The sequence below is a fragment of the Macaca mulatta genome, chromosome 5 (genome assembly GCF_049350105.2).
Source record: "Macaca mulatta isolate MMU2019108-1 chromosome 5, T2T-MMU8v2.0, whole genome shotgun sequence".
Taxonomy (NCBI): domain Eukaryota; kingdom Metazoa; phylum Chordata; class Mammalia; order Primates; family Cercopithecidae; genus Macaca; species Macaca mulatta.
In genome coordinates, this window is record NC_133410.1 from 73,000,873 (window position 1) to 73,015,689 (window position 14,817).

Here is a 14,817-nt window from a genome sequence, read left to right on the forward strand (position 1 = left end):
ACTTAAAGTATAGCATTCCTGCCATTTGGTTAGTCAATACGTGTTAATGATCATAATGACTTTATTTATTCATTATCTGCTTATTCTAAAAATATAAAAAGTGACATACCATGTGCCTGTGAAAAAATAATATTAAGTAAATTTTTAAAGAAAACTGAGTCGATGTCATGTTGATTTGGACTATAAGCCAATGGTTTGAATCTCATTATAGTTTTAATTTTGTTAGATAAATGCTATTATAGCCACAAATAGCTGTAATAGTTAATTCTAAACTGTAATTGAGGACTCTGTAGTTTCAAATAGGAGTAAGTTATACAAAATTACCAACAAATAAAAAGTGCCAGTAGAGTCTATATAATAGGTAGGCTCTAACATACATTTTATAATATCTAAATAATTTTCACATATATAGATTTAACTTATTTCAAAGAGTTTTCACCCATATCATAAACATGAAAATATTTTTCTTCTTCAACTTATATTTACAGAATTTGAGTTTTAAAATATTTCTCTTCTCTTTCTTGGAAGTTATTCATAATAATATTCCTTAAAATATTCAATATTTTCTTCTTGATGATGTTCAAAGTTAGTTCTTAATGATTTTTGTTTTACATAACAAATAAAAGAATTAAAATCACCTTGTACAGGGAATACATTTTTATCTATAAATCACAAATGTAAAAATGAATATCTGAAGTGATATTAAATATTTTAGCCAAAGCCATGCAATTAGTAAATGACAGAATTAGGGTTCGAGCTGTGTTTTTAGATTCCCAGTTCAACGCTCTTCTATTCTTTATATAAAAATTTTGGATGCTTATTTCTCACATATTTAATTTTGGGGAGAATTTTTTATAAATTTATCACCTAACATATGAATATTTCGCCAAAGTCAGAAAATTTTACTAAGTCCTTAGACTGATCAAGTCACTTCACTGCTTGGCCCATGATTGCCCTCAGATAAAGGCCAATCTCCTTAGTGTGGAGTTGCAGGTCACTTCTCCAACTTCCTCTCACAACAGTACTTTAAAAGTGAGAGCACTCTCAGACACAAAGTGTTTATTTAAAAAAAAAAAATTTCTGAGGATACACAGTAGATGTAAATATTTATAGATTACATGAGATATTTTTATATAGGCATGCAATGTGTAATAATCACCTCAAGGTAAATGTTCATTTATCCTTTGTGTTACAAACAATCAAATTTTCCTCTCTTAGTTATTCATAAATGTACAATTAAAGTTTTTATGACTACAGTTGCCCTGCTGTGCTAGCAAATACTAGGATTATTTATTTTTTTCAACTATGTTTTGTACCCATTAACCATCCCCATTTCACACCCACACTCCCACTATTCTTCTCACCCTCCGGTAATCATCCTTCCTCTCTGGATCTCCGTGAGTGCAATTGTTTTAGTTTATGGCTCCTACGAATAAGGGAGAACATGAAAAGTTTGTCTTTCTGTGATTGTGACTTGCTTATCTTATTTAACACAATAATCTCCAGTTTAATCCATGTTGTTGCAAATGACAGGACGTCATTGTTTTTATGGTTAAATAGTACTCTACTGTCTATATGTACCACATTTTCTTTATCCAATAATCTGTTAATGGACAGTGAGGTTGCTTCCATTTAGTTTTGTGAATAGTGCTGCAGTAAACAGAGGAGTTCAGATATCTGTTCAATTGTCTGATTATCTTTTTTTGAGGGTATATATGTAGGAGTGGGAAGGCTGGGTCATATGGAGCTGTATTTTTAGTTTTTTGAGGAACCTCTAAATTATTCTCCACAGTGACTTTATTAACTTACCCTCCCTTGACAGTGTACAAGGGTTCCCCTCTCTCGACATCTTCCTCAGCATTTATTATCCCCTGTCTTTTGAATAAAAACCACTTAATGGAGTGAGATGATATTTTATTGTAGTTTTGATTTGGAGTGAGATGATGCCTCACTATAGATTTGACTTTCATTTCTCTAATGATCAATGATATTAAGCACCCTTTTATGCACCTGTTTGCCATTTGTATGTCTTCTTTTGAAGAATGTCTAATCAGATCTTTTGCCCATTTTTAGATCAAATTATTAGATTTTTTCCTCTATAGAGTTGCTTGAGTACCTTATGTATTCTGGTTATTAATCCCTTGTCAGATGGGTAATTGGCAAATATCTTCTCCCATTCTGTATGTTTTCTCCTCACTTTGTTGATTATATCCTTCACTATGCAGAAGCTTTTTAACTTGATGTGATCCCATTTGTTTATCTTTGCTTTGGTTGCCTATGTTTGTGGGATATTACTAAAGAAATATTTGCCCACTCCAATATTGTGAAGAATATCCTCAAAGTCTTCTTGTAGTAGTTTCATAGTTTGATTGATTCTTCTAATCTAGGAACATGTAATATCTTTCTTTTTCCCTATTTAATTCCTTGTATCAATGTTTTATGGTTTTTATTGTAGTGATTTTTCACTTCTTTTTTTTTTTAAGTTAATTTCTAGGTATTTTATTTTACTTGTAGCTATTGTAAATGAAGTTACTTTCTTGAATTCTTTTTCAGATTGTTCCCTGTTGGCATATAGAAATGCTACTATTTTTTGTATGTTGATTTTATATCCTGCAATACTACTATTTGTTTATCAGTTCTAACAGTTATTTTGTGTATTCTTTAGGTATTTCCAAAAAAAGATAATATCATCTGCAAACAAGGATGATTTGATGTCTTCCTTTCCAGTTTGGATGCCCTTTATTTCTTTCTTTTATTTGATTCCTCTAGCTCATATATCCAGTACTAGGTTGAAAAACAATGGTAAAAGTGGGCATCTTTTGTTATTACCTTAGAGGAAAATCTTTCAGTGTTTTTCCTATTTGGTATGAAACTCTGCAGTTCAGTCATATGGGACTTTTTTTGTGTTGAGGTATATTTTTTCCATATCCAGTTTTTGGAGGGTTTTTATATATGAAGGAATGGTGCATTTTATCAAATGCTCTTTCAGCATCAATTAAAATGATCATTTGGCTTTTATCCTTCATTCTTTTGCTATAATATATCACATAGACTGATTTGCATATAATGAACCATCCTTGCATCCCAGGAATAAATCTCACTTTGTGATGATTAAAGATATTTCTAATATAGAGTTGAATTCAGTTCTCCAGTATTTTGTGTAGGAGTTTTTGCATCAATATTCATCAGATTATTTTGATTTGTAATTTAATAATTTAATTTTCTTTCTTTCTTTCCTTCCTTCCTTCCTTTCTCTTTCTCTTTCTCTTTCTCTCTTTCTCTCTTTCTCTCTTTCTCTCTTTCTCTCTTTCTCTCTTTCTCTCTTTCTCTCTTTCTCTCTTTCTTTCTTTCTTTCTTTCTTTCTTTCTTTCTTTCTTTCTTTCTTTCTTTCTTTCTTTCTTTCTTTCTTTCTTTCTTTCTTTCTTCCCTCCCTCCCTCCCTCCCTCCCTCCCTTCCTCCTTCCCTCCTTCCCTCCTTCCCTCCTTCCCTTCTTCCCTTCCTTCCTTCCTTATGACCAAACACAAGGTCTATACTTGAGAATGATCTATGTACTGAAGAGAAGAATATGTATTCTGCGGGCGTTAGAGGAACTGTTGTGTAAATATTTATTAGATCCATTTGATCTGTAGTGCAGATTGAGTCCAAAGTTTCTGTTTTGATTCTCCAATGGAAAGAACTGCCTAATGCTGAAAATGGGGTGTTGATGTTTCCAGCTATTTTTGTATTGTAGCCTATCTCTCCTTTTAGCTCTAATAATATTTGTTTTTTATAATTGGGTACTCCACTGTTAGGCTTATATATATTTGCAATCATTATATTGTCCTGCTGAATTTACCCTTTTATCATTACATGATGACTTTCTTTGTCTCTTCTTATAGTTTTAATCTTAAAATCTATTTTGTCTGATATAAGTGTAGTGACTCCCGCTCTTTTTTTGTTTCCGTTGTCATGGGATATCTTTTTCCATTCCTTTAGTCTTTGTGTGTTTTTATATGAGAAGTGTGTTTCTCGTAGGAAACAGATAACTGGGTCTTTGTTTTGTAATCTTTTCAGCTACACTATCTTTTTATTGGAGAATTTAGTTTATTTATGTTTAATGTTTATTTATAACTAAGGACTTAAACTGTTGTTTGTTTTCTGACTGCTTTTTGGTCATCTCTTCCTTCATTTCTTCCTTTCTGTATTCCTTTTAGTGAAGGTGACTTCCTTTGACAGTATGCTTTAATTTCTTGCTTTTAATTTTTTGTGTGTCTGTTTTACGTTTTTTGGTCTGAGGTTGCCATGTGGCTTGCAAATACATTACAACCCATTATTTTAAGCTGACCACAACTTAGCACCGTATAAACAGAAAAACTAACAAACAATACAAAAACTAATAAAAACTCTACAGTTTAACTTCATCACCATATTTTTTGACGTTTTGTCATTTTATTTATATCTTATTGTACCTACTATGTCTTGAAAAAATTGTTTAATTGGTTTTAGTTTTTCTATTTAAGAGTACTTTTTACACACCACAATTAGAGTGCTATAACATTCTGTGTTTTTCTGTATCACTGTGTTTTGTACCTTAGGATGATGTCTTACTGCTCATTATCATCGATTTCTTTCTTTTTGAAATACTCCCTTTAGCATTTTTTTGTAGGACAGGCCTGGTGTTAATGAAATCCTTCAGCTTTTGATTGTCTGGGAGAGTATATCTCTTTCATGTTTGAACAATAGTCCCACTGGATATTCTATTTTTATTTCTTCCTTCATTGCTTTAAGTATGCCTGCCTCTTTTCCTGGACTGTAAGATGTTCATTGAAATGTCTGCTGCTAGATGTATTGAAGCTGAATTGTATGTTACTTGTTTCTTTTCTCTTGTTACTTTCAGGAATCTTTTTTTAATTCTTGACCTGTGTAAATTCAATTATTGAATGCCTTGAGATAGTTTTCTTTGTATTTAATCTGCTTAGTGTTTAATCTACAACCTTCTTGTGCATGGATATTCATACCTTTCTCTAGGTTTGAAAAATTCTTTGTTATTATCTCTTTGAGTAGACGTTTCTTTCTTTCTTTTCTTTCTTTCTTTTCTTTCTTTCTTTCTTTCTTTCTTCTTTCTTTTTCTTTTCTTTTTTTTTTTTTTTTGAGACAGAGTGTTTTTTTTTTTTTTTTTTTTTTTTTGAAACAGAGTCTTACTCTGTCACCCAGTGCAGTGGCACCATCTTGGCTTACTGCAACCTCTGCCTCCCAGGCTCAAGTGATTCTCCTCCCTTAGTCTTTTAGTCCTTTAAGTAGCTGGGATTACAGGCATGCACCACCATCCCAGGCTAACTTTTTGTATTTTTAGTAGACATGGGGTTTTGCTATCTTGGCCACGCTGGTCTCAAACTCCTGGCCCCAAGTGATTGGCCGTCCTTGGCCTCCCAAAGTTCTGGGATTACAGATTGCAATGCCTGGGACCATTGAGTATGCTTTCTACTCTTGTCTCTTTTTTCTACTTCCTCTTTCAGGCCAATAACTTTGAGATTTGCCTATTTGGGGATATTTTCTAGATCCCGTAGGCATGCTTCATTCTTTATTATTCTTTCTTCTTTTGTCTTCTCTATGTATTTTAAAATAATCTGTCTTCAATCTCACTAATTATTTCTTCTATTTTATCAATTCTCCTATTAAAAAACTTTGATGAATTCTTCATTGAGTCAAGTGCATTTTTCAACTCTAGGATTTCTGTTTAATTCCTTTTTAACTATTTCAATCTCTTTATTAAACTTAACCGATAGATTTCTGAATTCATTGTGTGTTATCTCGAATTTCTTCAAGTTTCCTCAAAAAAACTAATTTGAATATTCTGTCTGAAATGTCACATATTTCTGTGTCTCCAGGATTGGACCCTCATGCCTCATTTAGTTCATTTGCTGATGTCATGTTTTCCTGGATGGTCTTAATGCTTGTGGATCTGGGCATTGAAGAGTTAGTTATTTATTGTTGTCTTTGTAGCCTGGAGTTGTTTGTACCTGTCCTTCTTGGGAAAGCTTTCCAGGTATTCAAAAGGGCTTAGGTGTTGCAATCTAATCTATATCTACATTAGAAGACACCCTAAGGCTCCAAGCCTAGTTACACTGTGGTTCTTGCAAACTCTTAGAGGTATCGCTTAGGTAGTCTTGGATAAGATCTTGAAGAATTCTCTGGATTATCAGGTAGAGACTCTTGATCTCTTCCCTTACTTTCTCCCAAACAAATGGTGCCTATCTATCTGTTCTGAGCTCCCTGGACATGGGGATGGAGTGACACAAGCACCCCAGTGACCAACACCACTGGGACTGTGTTGAGTCATACCTGAAGCCAGCACAGCACTGAATCTTGTCCAAGGCCCACTGTAACCACTCCCTAGCTACTATTTATAATTGCTCAAGGCCCTGGGGCTCTAAAATCAGCAGGTAGCAAACTTAACTAGGCTTGTTTCTTTCTCCTCAGAGTAGTGAGTTCCCCCAGGCTCTGGGAGGGTCCAAAGGTCTGTCTAGAAGCCAGAAACTGGAGTCATAAAACCTTGTAAGTCTACCTGGTTTTCTATTGTTCTCTGGCTGAGTTGGCACATAAACCTTGAGAGTTAATCCTTCCCCCTCTTCCCTCCCCTATGCACAGGCAGAAGAGGAACCTCACCCCATGGCCAGGATCACTACAGTCTCACAGGGAGTACTGCCAGGTTACCCTTTACGTTCCCTTAAAGTCCATAGGCGCTAAGTCAAAGACACACAGCTTTCAATGTAGTGGGCTCCTTTTTGGCCCAGCTAAGGTTCAGAAATGTCATCCAAGACCCAAGGCCTATAATCAGGGACCCCAAGATTCTGCTTGGTGCTATTCTCTGCTGTGGCCCAGTTCGTACTTTAGTTACAAAAAATAAAAATAAAAATAAAAAATAAAAAACACCTCTATAATTTTCTCTCCACTTTTCTCAAGCAGAAGGAGGCTCTCCTTGTAGCCACTGCTGCTGGAAATTTGGTGAGTCTCACTCAAACCGAGAAAGTCTCAGAGTCTCAGCCAAGGTCCACAGCATACCACCTAATTATTGTCTCAGGTGTCCATGTGAAGAGAACACCAAACAGGCTTTGTGTGAGTAACATGGCTGTTTATTTCACCTGGGTGCAGGTGGGCTGAGTCCGAAAACAGTCAGCAAAGGGTGGTGGATTATCATTAGTTCTTACAGGTTTTGGGATAGGCCATGGAGTTAAGAGCAATGTTTTGGGGGCAGGGGGTGGATCTCACAAAGTACATTCTCAAGGGTAGGAAGAATTATAAAGAATCTTCTTAAGGGTAGGGGAGATGACAAAGTACATTGATCAGTTAGGGTGGGGCAGAAACAAATCACAATGGTGGAATGTCATCAGTTAAGGCTATTTTCACTTCTGTGGATCTTCAGTTGCTTCAGGCCATCTGGATGTATATGTGCAGGTCACTGGGGATAAGATGGTGTGGCTTGGGCTTAGAGGCCTGACAATTATCACTGTTGGTTATTCAAGGCCTAAGTGCTCTTTAGTCTGCAGGTGATGGATCCTTCTATAACTGTGCCTTCACTGAAGGCAGCAGGTTTCCCCCTGGTTCTTTGTGTCTAGAAATGTCATCTGGGTGATGTGGCCTGGTAGAGGGGCCATGTGACTGTGACTGGTGCCGAATTCTACTGCAGCTGAGCTGGTATCTAAGATGATACACAAAGATCCTCTGAGTCTCCCCTCTATTCATCTCAAGTGTAATGAAGGGGTGTCTTTTGGAGCCATGAAGTGTGTTGTTCGGCATGGGGAGAGGGGTGGTGCAAGCACTCCCTTAGCTGCCCCAGCTGGTGTTTCAGTTAAGTTGTGTGCCTCTCATGTCCACTGGCTTAGAGCCCAGCCCAGCAATAGAACTTGCAGTCCTTATGGCCTAGACTGCCTTTCAAGTTTATTTAGGGCTACCGCATATATCAGCTCATGGTGGCAAGGCTTGCTGGAACTCAAGTTCTGATTTCTGGGATGGGCAATTCTCCTCTGGCTTGTGCTGGTCTGAATGTTCCCTCCATGGGTGGGCATTTGCTGAGTGATGCTGGTTTTGATTTCCAGTGTGAAAAGGCAGCACTGAATTCAATGCGAAGTCTCACGATTGCTATGCTTTCCCTCTCCCAAGTTGACAGATTTCTCCACACCACATGACCACTGCAGGGGAATAGGGGAGGAGTGGCATTAGCAATTTAAGACTGTCTTTCTTACCCTCTTCAGTGCCTCTTTCAGTGATATGAAGTTAAAACCAGGTACTTTAAGTGTTCACCTGATTTTTTTTTTTTTTTTTATTAAGGGTTTTTTTTTTTGTTTTAGTTGTTGAATTTGATGTTCCCATGGGGGACATGATTGGGTGTGGCATTCTATTCTACCATCTTCTCCATCTCTCTTCTCATTTATTTGACAAAAATGCTTTTCCTTCATCCAGAATTTTCCATATAGTGTTTTCTTTGTCTAAAACAGGGACTTTGCTTCTACTCATTCTCATGGCTGTATCCTGTAAGTCTCATATATATGTATAATTTGTTTTTGTCATTCTTCCTTGACCGCCATCTCTCCTTGCTACCTTAAGTCCTGGTTTGATGTTTCTTCGATGGACTCTCATAAGACTCCATGCGACTGTACTTCCTTATTATGTTATTTCGCTCATTGTTTAATTTCCCATTCACATTACTGAGTCTTCTTCTAGACTTTGTTTAATTGTATCCTTAGTGTTTGAAAATACCTAAAGTAGATGTTGAATTAATGTTCTTTGATGGAAGAAATTACAGTTTATTTTTTTAAAGACAGAATCTCTCTCTGTCACCCAGGCTGAAGTGCAGTGGTTCAACATAGCTCACTGCAACTTTGAACTTCTGGACTCAAGAGAGCCTCTCACCTTAAGCTTCTGAGTATCTGGGATTACAGGTGTGCACCACCATGACTGACTACTACTTTATTTCCTTTCCTTATTTGTTTTTTTAAGAGAGATTGGGTCTAGCTATGTTGCCCATACTAGTCTTGATTGGCTAACCTCAAGAAATTCTCCAGCCTCAGCTCTTGAATAAGTGGAAGTACAGGTGAATTACAGGTTTCTTTAATCTGTCTTAATTTCACTGCTTTAAAACTCATTCAATCATTTATAATGCTTTATAATGTTCCAATCTTGGCTGCTGTGGTGTAATATTTTTTTATTCCTCTATTTGTTTTAACTTGTGCTTCTCTCATGATATCATAGTACAGCAGAATTTCAGTGCTGACAACCTACAGACTGTCTAGTTCAGCTTCCCTTTACCTTCTATAATTTCACTGAAATCATTCATGTTATCTAATCAGATTCTCAAGGTAAAATTCCTTCCCATTGTTGTTTTTTAACACATATCTAAATCTCAATAGCTTTTTAATAATTGCATATTCTGATTTACTAATTTATAGGTTATATTTTTTTGAAAACTGCCTACTCTGTCAACATACTAAGTGTCAATCTACAGTGTAATAGTTCTGTAAGTCTAGATTGTACATGCTGTCATTCATAGGTCACATATATGTACTTAGTGGGAGAATCAATCCACAGGAATCGGGACCCCAAAATCATTTTGAAAAAAAAATACGTGGATACAGTATTTAAAGTTACTAAATTTAGAATTTCGTTTGGAATAGTTTGAGAAGTAGGCTTTGTAAATGTTTCATACGTATTAGTTATTCTCTTCTTTCTCCATTTGCCAACAAGAATAATACCCAGAAGCAACAAAGTCATCTCCATCACCTAAATTTAATTAAGGATTATAACTGCTATTCAAGATTAAATACTTTAAAACAAAAGTCTGTGTTCAAAAAACTAGACTTTGATGTTTTAACAGAGACATTTTTCTTTGTGTGTTACATTTTTTTTGTTTGTTTTAATTTCACTTGAAATTTTAAAGGAAGGATGTACATTCATTCCTGAGGGAATTATTTTTCCCCATATTGGATGTACTGTTTTTCTTTTCTGATTAACAAAATGCTCTTTTAAGTTATTACTATCATACAGTTAACTAAATTGGGGTAAAACTTCCTTATAGGTATTCAGGGTGATAGATCAACATTTTCTGTTTATTCTTTGAGTCATGAACACATACAATGTGATACACCAGTACCACACTATTGATATCTTTACTGTTTTTTTTCCATAACTATGCTTTCACAGTAATTGTAGATTCCATGTACCATCTAATCTCAAGGGAAAAGTTTATAGATAAAGTAATGTTTAATTAAAATTCACTAGATAACTTAATATTATGAATTATAAAAGTTGTATATATTAGATATTATTTTTAGTGATGTATAAGTATTTTCATGACATATATAATGACTAAAATCTCTATTAACCAAGTCTAAATCTCTGAAATTATTTTTCCTTTGTGTTAAATATTGTTTTATTTATAACTTCGAGATTTTTTAAAGAAGCTACAGAAACACAAAACAATAGTGAGATAATGTTTTCTTAATTAGTAGCTAATTTTTAAAATAATGACCAATAATATATGTTTCAATCAGTAAAAATGGCATTACATTATTATGCTATTAAGACTTCCCTGTGTTTAAAGATAGCATCATTTTAAGCAATTAATGAGGCAAAGTTTTATTTCTTTGTAAGTTGAAACTTCAAAAGTACTAAATGTGTTAAAAACTGAACATTCTATATAGAAAATAATAGAAGAGAATTATAAGAATGGAATGCTGCAATTTTAACAAGGAAATAAGACTTCAGGCAGGACCCATGTTTTATATCTTGGACTAAAGAGGCCATGGATATTAGTGCACCAAGGCTGAGACCAGTTATTATCACTAACCCAGGTCTTCTCCTGTATCCCAATCTTATACAAGAAGACAAGTTGATCATCCGTACCTGATCCCAATATGCCACTCCTTGAAAAATCAGTTTCTAAACCTTGAGCTATTTTCATTTTCCAGCAAGGTTCCCATCTCCTTCACATTTTCACCCAGATGGACTTTATGGAGCAGAATTCAGTCTAAATCAGTAGCTTTGTTCTAAATGTATCGATTGCCTACAAATATATTTCTCTATGACTTAGTTAATATGGCTAAGAGGTTCCCTGCCAAACAAGATCAATGAAGAAACAGTCCCAATATGTAATAAAAATAACAACAAAACAACAATAAATTAACAAAACCAAAAAGATGATAAGGCAAACCTGGCTTTTTCACTTGCAGCAATATGACTTTAGACAAGTTTATAATCTAAGTCTCCCTTTTTTTTTCTTTTTAATGGATAGGGGTTATTTATACATTTCTTGAAGATTTGCTGTGATGATTAAATTAGTCAATACCATGCACGGTGGATATTTTCTTAATATGCTCATGTGTTAAAATATTTATATAAACCAAAAACATGGGGAAAATGTAAGGTGCTCATGTATTTCTATGTTTGTTTTATTCTGTAAAGGAATTTCTAACTTGTATTTTCCTCATGGTATGTGGTCCAGTAGGTACTGCTGAGTAGGAAGGAAATATTTTATGGCTACGTTAACATCATATGGCCAGTAAGGGTTATTTTCTTCACTCTAGAGTCATGATTTATTACATTGGCTTTTTATTGGTTTGAAGGAGTCAATACTAATATTCCCTATGCATTAATATGGTCAGGGTTATTGTTGGGAAACTGCTATGAAGTTCTCAGTGAATAATATTCTATAAACATAATTTGATGATGTTTTAATAGCAAAGGGTTGGTAATAATTGTGCTTTCCAATGTGCTGAGTAGAAAAGATTTTAATGTCTGGTGCTCTTGAGGTTTTTACTCTGCAAGATTACTCTTGCTAAATACCTGGCACCAAGTCTCCACCAGGAAGTTAACTTTGTACTTTCTATTTGTGCGTGCGTGTATTTTTCAAACATTGAATCACCTTGTCTTATTTCTATTTGATGTGGTAATGAGACTATTTAATTACATGCTTATCAAGAATTAAATATGACAGCAACTGCAATAGACACAACAGTGGTAGTAGATAATTTCCTGCAACATTCTTCACCAGTCATTAAAACAGAATATATCCAAAAATTAAAGAAAATCTACTGGGCCGGGCGCGGTGGCTCAAGCCTGTAATCCCAGCACTTTGGGAGGCCGAGACGGGCGGATCACGAGGTCAGGAGATCGAGACCATCCTGGCTAACACGGTGAAACCCCGTCTCCACTAAAAAATACAAAAAACTAGCCTGGTGAGGTGGTGGGCTCCTGTAGTCCCAGCTACTCGGGAGGCTGAGGCAGGAGAATGGCGTAAACCCGGGAGGCGGAGCTTGCAGTGAGCAGAGATCCGGCCACTGCACTCCAGCCCGGGCGACAGAGCAAGACTCCGTCTCAAAAAAAAAAAAAGAAAATCTACTGTTCTTTGATAACTTCTATAACTTCAAGTGGCAAAGAAAGCTGTTGACTCTAATAACTTTTAAAATATGATGCTCTATTATTTAAAGTTCTGTAAGTTTTGTATCCACTTCCTCCATGTCCTTAACTTTATATTTCCCTTCTAGCACAATTGCCTAATTTTATGAATCCAAGATGGTAGTAAACCTGCTTTTAATCATTACCGTTATATATTGCCTGACATAAATTTGAGAATCAATGAAAAGAGGGAAAAAATAAGTTAGTCTTTAATGGACCCATATTAATTATTAAAGCATTCTTCTAACAAATTTGAGATCCTTAAAGGCAGGCTGAGAAAATGTCCATGTATCTAGGAAATTAAGTAGGGTTTCTTGGACAAAAAGATATTGTCATTTCTCCCTGCCCTTGTTTAAACAATGTACAAAAGTATTTGTTGATCTGTAAGCCAATGAGTAATTTTTAATTTGCAATGGATTTATTACAATCTACATGGAAAATTGTAAAAATTAACTACATTACTATATTTCTTGGTTTTGAAAAATATTATTTTATTTCTCTTTGACTATCAGTCAACTTGTGTTTTCTTGTAATCTGATGCATATTGATAGGAATTGAAAGCTTGCACTGTCCAAAGTAAAACAAAATAATACCATTCTAAAATAAATTACTTTCATTGAATCAAAGGAAAAATTAGGAAATTGTGATAGATACAATAAACAATTTTTAGTTTACTATGATAAATACCCATGATGCATTTATAAAGAGAACGAGAATTCACTTTTATTCATGTTGAATTTAAGGCTCTAGAATAATAATTAAAAATGTCTAATAAACTATTAATGTAAAATCTTCTTAAAACCTAGCCACTGAAGTAACAAAACTACCTACAAAATTTGACACTTAATAGTACTCTGAGACTCTAAGGAAAAATTCTAGCCTTTAAATTTGTATTTCTATGTTTATATAGAAATACATTTTCTTTGTGCATATATTTTTATACAAATTAATATAACACTTTACATTTCAAAATCTTTAATTATTTCATCCTACATTACCCAGTTAATTACTCAGAAAAACCAAGTAAAGTGAATAGAACAATTTTTATAGATGAAGAAGCTAATACTCAGAGAACTTGTAGTTTTTGCCATTTTATTTATTTTTATATTTCTACAAAAATGGACTTACAAAATGACACAAGAAGCATTCTTGACTCACCACTAGTACAACAAATAAAGCATCACACTTCTACTCTTCCCAACCCCCACACTCCTACCTCCTCTACAGAGGCAACCACTATTCTGAATGTAGTTTTTATAAATGTATACATACTACTTACATATGTAACTTAAAACAAAATATACCATTATTTGTACATAATTTATCATCATATAAATAATATCAAATTTCATGTCATTTTTTAACTTGTTTCTTTTCCTCAGTATTCTGTTATTGACATTTATCTATATTCATAGTTATGTAACTACTCATTGTGATATTTGTTTTATAGTGTTAAAATTATGAATATATAGCAATATATTAAACCTTTCTCCTCCTGATGAACCTTAGGTTTCTTTTTTTTTTTTTTTTTGTTTAGCTGTCGTAAACAGTGCATATATATAAAATTCTGCAGCTCAGAAAACAATACCCAAAATGAAGGCCTCAGAAGCAACCTCAGAGACAAAAGTTTTATCTCTGACTTTCTTCTGCCCTCCTGTCTTTCATTCCCATTCTCCCCCAAAGCTAGCCAGAGAATTAGGGTCCTTCCCCCAATGCAGGTCATAGAAACCAGAGGACCCCTTGTCTTGAAAGCTAGCCATAAAGCCTAAAAATATTCTGTGTGATAACTAGCCATAAATAAATTCTCTGACCTTACCTTCTTTGAGTGTGGGTCATATTACCACCATTCCAGTGATGGTCATGCCCACACCCAGAGGAAGGAATGCATATTCCGAAAGGCCAAGAACGATCTAGACAGAGAGGGCTTGCTGGGTTTCCACACTTGATTAGCATTAGATTGTACTCTTTCTGGCAAATTATGTTTCAACACAAGTTTCCCATACTTTGTTAAAACTAAGCATAAAAATGGACAATTTCCCCTGTATCTTTAAGTCTTCATTCTGAAGATTCTTGTTTATACATGTTAAATAAATTTGTAAGCCTTTTCTCCAATTAACGTGCCTTTTGCCAGTTGATTTTTTAGTACAATTTCAGGGGGTCAAGAGTCTTAGCCCCTACAATGGATTGCATACTGGTGTGAGAGTTCCTTTAACAATGGGTTTGTTTGATGGTAGGCATGTGCATCTTTTGCTATATTAAACATAAAACTCTACCTCAAAAGAGTTTCCTGAATTATACACCCACAAACAATGTGTAAGGAATCTCTGACAATTCCATGTTGAACCTGTTTACACTCAGAAGCTTAGCAAATGGTGAATATTTGAATAG